General features: G+C 37.6%; 1 long non-coding RNA gene across 1 annotated transcript in view; it reads left to right on the top strand.

Annotated features, from left to right (window-relative positions):
* Positions 1-245: 245 nt before the first annotated feature.
* Positions 246-6,049, top strand: part of LOC108445436 — a 17,773-nt gene continuing 11,969 nt past the window's right edge. Inside the window, exon 1 of the long non-coding RNA XR_001860284.1 lies at positions 246-366. This is a non-coding gene — a long non-coding RNA (uncharacterized LOC108445436). The remainder of the gene's footprint in view (positions 367-6,049) is intronic.

The following is a 6,049-nucleotide window of genomic DNA, read 5'->3' on the forward strand; positions in this document are numbered from 1 at the left end:
AAATAAAAATTGGAAGAAGTAGGCAATACATAATATTTAAATAGAAATAACACAAAGCTGTTCATTAACAGCAAAAGTAAATATGTCTCTGGAGGCAAAAGGCAGAACAATGTTGACTTTGACTAAAGACTTGCTTAATCCTACATTCTTAGTTATAACTTGGGTTGGTGGAGGGTATTTAGAAAAAGCCAAGCTAGGCTGATCATTAAGAAAGTTTGTAGAATTCAGCTTAATGTTATTTCAGAATACCACTGAATTCAATTCTCTCAGCACCTTCATCTGTTTTTCTTTTGACTAGGCTAGAAACTCTAAGCAGCTTGTGTGATGGTACCTCGTCTGTTATCTTGTTGATTAATATTTTAGGAGGTAAGTATTTTCAAGCTTTTGTTTGAGCCGAAAAAGATTTTTTTTTCCCAGAGAGGAGTATGCAGACAAGTATTCCTGGGAGTCTGTAAGCTTCTGAGGTGTTTTCAGCAAAAAGTGCATGTTCACCTTCTGTGTTAAGAGGAATTTTTTCAAAGACATGTACATAAGTTTACTGGATCTAGATGACAAGTGACTACAAAGACTTTTTTTAGAAAATGACAGGTTTAAAGTCACATATAATCTTAAACTGCAGGTGTCCTACTGTTGATGATGACACAGTAGAAGAATAGAAGGAGGAGAGGAATGAAAAGGAACAGAGGAGAGGAAAAGTTCACTGACAGAGTAGAAGATGGGCTGATGGGGCAATTTGCATAATTTATAAGGGGCCGCTGGTCAACAGCAAAAGATTCCCAAATAAACATTTCCAGCTCTTTTCAAGAAACATTTTTTTTACAATGCAGCAAAAAATGGAGTACACTTTGCTGTTTCACTCACTTTTATTGATTTGAACATCATTTTATAGTATTATGTGGAGGAAATTTTGAAACAACCACTGCTTTGTTTCCAGCTCAGTGCTAGGATGACTTCATTCAGTAGCACAAAATTCAAGCTTATTTCTGCTGTGATCAGTGATAACACACGTGAGTAAACCAAGAGTTGTCACTTCAACCTGCCACTTTACCTTCATTTCTTTGATAAATCCCAAGAGCTGCAGATAAATGACTTTGATACCATCTGTATTTGCAATTAGTACCAAAGTTACAAATATGTTCGTGTGGATGTAATTGAGGGCAAAACTTGAGGCTGCTAGATTTCAATTCACTGTACAAACACAATTTCTTCCAGTTACTTGACACCTTTTAAACTTTATGTCTTTAATGAGAGAAACTGAGAATGAGAAAACTCCTTAATGAGGGGAATTGAAATGGAGATGGCTCTACAGGCTCAAAGTAAGCCATAAAGGGAGGCTAGACTGTTTTGTTTTCCTACTAACTCACTGGATCAAATCCTATCTCGTTAAATCAGTTCCCTACCTCCCATTTCTTTTTGGAAACACAATTTGTTCTTTATTTGCTTCAAATTTCCATTGCTTAGGAAAAGGGCTCTGAAGGTCACAAGACTGCTTATGTTTAACAAAAGATAAAATTTGGTGTACAAGCCTTTGTTTTGTTTGCTTAAAGCACATTTTTATTTTGTTTGAATGTTTCACTGTTAATTTGGGCACAAGAAGATGCTATTAGTAGTGTTCTTTAAACCTAGGAGTGAATTTAGGGGTATGAGATCAGGTCTTCTATGCCCCACTCTCTAAGCAGGCTTTTTGAAATTAGTGAGAACACTGGCCTTGTTCTGTACAGATGGTTATTGAATTATGAACATTATTTAATAGAAGATACAACTGATGGCAATTTAGAAGCATATGAAGTTAACATGAGACATTCAGGCTGCGATCCAAAGTGAAACAGATGGATCTGAAATTGGTTAATGCTAGATCAAGGAAAGCTCAAGTATTTGTATTTATTAATGCTATCTGGGCTACCCCTGGTGAGCGTGGTGCACCCATGCATGCTTTAGCTTTCCTGGACTTTGCACTAAGGTAGCCTGATCAAGGAACTACACCGTCAGCAGAGGAGTTACCACACAATGCCTTTAAACATTTCCCTATTGAGTAAAACTTTTATAGTTCTGACTCCAGCCATCCACATACTGAAAGTTTTATTTGTGAGGGCTTCTTTTTGTAAACTTATGTTATTTGTCTATTTTTTTTTCAGAAGTAGAAATTCTTTATTTTCCCTTCTTGCAGCATGGCCACCTGCTACCACTTCAGCTTTAACTGCAACTTCTTGATCTTTTATTCTCACTTGTTCACTTACTTGTTGTTTTCACCTGTCTCTCTAAGTAATAATAAGCATACATCTTTCCATGCTTCAGTGTCCAGCTTCTTGCTCTGCTCTATCTTCTCAGTTTTTGCTCTCTGTCATGGCTCATGAGACATATAGTTCAAAACTTTCTTTTAGAGAAATGAAAGATATTGTATTTTCTCCAGTCTTCCTCTAACTCCTCAGTTTAACCTTGAGCTTTTCTCTGATTTTTTTTAAATAGATCAATGCCTACCACTAGACCAAATAATTGCCTCCCCGTACAATGTAATATATTATAATTTCATATTTTATTTAAAAAATTATATTAGTTTGTGCTTACAGCAAAAATGTAATACAGCTTTAGGCCTTACGGAATCATGTTTGGGAAATTATGGAACAATTGTTCTGATCCATGAAATTAACTACTGAACACTAATCACAATCAGATTTAGCACACTAAAAGGGAATTCAATTAAAAATTTAAATGCCTGAGGGTTTTACTTTCTGATTTGCAGAACTGAAGCTTATTCTTACCAACCCTGACTATATTGCTTTCCCTAACATGTGCATCGAGGACAGTAATTTACACTGGAATCCTCTCTTTACTGCCTCTCTTTCTGGACAACATCAGTTTATTTGAAGGGACAGTCTCTCCCACTCCTACTCTGTTATCATATTTTCCATCAGTAATGGTGCTGTGATGGTAGGTCTGTAAGTGATCTGGAAGGTCCCAGGGGATCAGATTGCTGTTTAAGAATTGAGCCCTGTCAGTTTGCCTGCCCTGTCAGGAACTTGCTTTTATCTATGGTAATTGCTTTTAGAGTTGGATAGCAAAGAGGCTCTTCTCTGAGATTCCCATGCTTCATCCTTGCTTGTGGCAGACTAGTTTCACAGCTGCTCCAGCCCATTTAGGAGTCATTTTTCTTTCACCTAGTGGATATAAATCTGCTGCATTCTGCCTACAATTGACTGTCCCTCTGCTTTGCTTTAGGACTTGTCCATTCAGCACTGCTTAATGATCCTGATCCTGCAGTCCCTTGGTGTTGAGCATAAGTTGGGTGGGAGAGGGGTCAAGTTTGAGGCCGACTGATAGGAGTCGAAATGACTGCCCCTTTCAAGTCAAACTAGGGTGAGCAATTTCTGCTGGCTTGCTCAATCTAGGATGCAGCTGCAGACCATGCTATTTAAAAGCAAATGTTTACAGGAGAGAAACAGCTTTCACAAGGCAAACAATTTTCTCTGGTTCTAACAGATTTTCTGGTTATTGATCAGCACAGCTACTCCTTGAAAGCGAAAGGAAGAGCTCACTGGGGTGAGCAGCAAAGTGGCAGAATTTACACTGTATTAATTTGTATGATACCAACTGTATACTTGATGGTATTGCTTCCAGCCATATTACATAGCCGTAGAAATTTCAAGGCTGACTACTGTCACTTCCAGGGGCTACAGCAGCTACTGGGGATTGCCGGAGTGAGGATGACCTGGATTTACCGTTTTCTTGCATAATTCCTCAGTTGCAAATTTTTAATAGGGACAAGAAACCTGCTTGAAAATAGTTCCCTTCTGTGTTGTGCACACCATGCAGGAATTGATGTAGTCATGGGAAAAGGGGTAAACTGACAGCTCTTCAAGGATAACTAACTGGAGATCAGGCAAAGAAGTGAAAGAGATTTTCTCATATTGAATGTTTGTGGGAGAACAGGACAAAGAAAAACTTTTTTGTTTTTATTTTGCATTTACAAGGAGCTCCTTAAGTTTTTAGATCTATGTATTTTTTTACTCTTCAGTCATGTGCCTGCTTTAGACAACATTTTGCACCATTAATTCCCCTGATCCTGCAGGCTGCTGCATGTGGGAAGCCCTGTGCTCCCATGTGGAGCCTCACCATTTTTAATGGTGTGCTGTGTGGGCAAAGGCAGTTCTCCCTGGAGAGAAACTTTCAGCGTGAGACGCATTAGTCAGTCTTCCTTTGTTTGTGTTGATCTTACAGGCAAAAAAACAAAAAGGAAGATAAGAGGTAGCAAAGAACTGAAAGCCACACATGCATCCTCATCCACATGCACGTGGAAGTACTCATGCACAAAAACAGAACAGACATCAAAATAAGCTTTTCTGGTTAATTTTTTTGTTGCCTAAATGATGAGCTGACAGTATGCCCTTGTATCCTGAAACAGCATTATCAATTGCAACATCTTACAGGGAGAGATTTTTCATTTTCCCATGTTTTGATTTCTGAGGTTCGAGCTACCGTTATTGTATATGTACATTTTAATTTTTTATTCATATTTGCTGTTGAATCATAGTTTTACATCCACATGAAGAAAGTCAAGGACAGTTCTCTTTCAGCTGAAAACATTCTTTCTTTAAAAATTTGGCTGCTGTGTTCTTTGATTTATTGCCTTGTTGGATAGGATACCAAGTCTCATGCCACAATATTCCTATTATGAGCAGGAGTGGTTTTTTCTCCTCTCTCAGTGATAGGTAAATCAGAAGAGCTTGCATTTTAGGAGGCAAAGTTACAGTTTCTGAATATTATATTAATTATCTCAGACAGTGCACTTGAGACACTGTACCTTCCTATTTAATTGCCTTGCATAAACTGTAAGTCTAAATTCTTGTCAATGCAGATTGCATAATCTCCTGTGCAAAAGAATGTGAAAATTGTACTTAGTAAAATTCCACCTCTTATTTGTACCGGTGACAGCAATCATACATGGAAGCCCATGTTTATAGAGAGATTGTTTTCTGAGGAAAACAGATGGGACAAACTAATCAGAGATAATAGGCACATTTTATAAATCTGAGGTATATTTTTGTTTCCTGTTTGGAAATCTATCAATTCAGAAATAATAACTCAGTATATTTAATATAATTGTCTGTAACATGGGTGCCAGTTAGCTAGAAATATACCGAGCCAGTTCCAGCTGCTTGCATTCTAACAATCTGTGGCTTCTTCTATTAAATTTAGGAGAATACTTACAACTCAGAAATAGTTACATGCCAGAGTTTTGGACTCAGCTAGACTCAATGTAATTTTCCAGCCAGTGGCCCTCAAAACATGTTCCAGATGATGAAGATCCTGGTCATAGCTTCCTTTCGGGCATATCATTTACCCCAGGGACCATGAGAAGTGGATGCCTCCTTTTACAAGAACACCTTTAATTGCTGGAAAATATGATGTTCTGTAAAACATCAGGGGACTTGTTGCTAATTTGTCTAAATTTCCTTAAATATTTACTTTGTCTAGAGAAGAAGAAATTCAGGGACTGTCTACTTCTCTATCAGCTTTGCTATTGGGAGTGCAACAGAAGCAGTACATGATAGGTCAGCTTCAAACTAGGTCTGCACAGAAAACTGAGTGGAGAGCAAACAGCCATAAAAAAATCTGAAAAAAAGATTTATCATTGCTTGCATCTGAACTTGATGAAAAAATTTTAAAAATCTGCTAATATTTAATAGAATGAAGACTGAGATATTCAAACAAGGACTAAACAAATGTTCTGAGCCAGATAAATATCTCTATGACTGCTGTCATGAAAGCAGCTGACCTTACGAAGCATCGAAGAAAGGTATGAATATATCTTTAGGACTGTTATACCCCTAGCCATCCTCCCACAGAAAGACCCTATTAAGTTAAGGTAAATTGTACCAACTGCCTTAAAGTGGTGCCTGTCTGTTCTAATTTTTTTGATACAGCAAGTTGAAGTGTAGTGGGATAGTGATTGTGCAGACCTATTAAGGCTGAAACTGATAGGAAAATGCAGTTGTCACCTACAGCTTTGTTATTGCGGTGCAACAGAAATATTCTTTTCTTGAACCATTCC

The sequence above is a fragment of the Corvus brachyrhynchos genome, unplaced genomic scaffold (genome assembly GCF_000691975.1).
Source record: "Corvus brachyrhynchos isolate BGI_N302 unplaced genomic scaffold, ASM69197v1 scaffold142, whole genome shotgun sequence".
In the NCBI taxonomy this organism is placed as follows: domain Eukaryota; kingdom Metazoa; phylum Chordata; class Aves; order Passeriformes; family Corvidae; genus Corvus; species Corvus brachyrhynchos.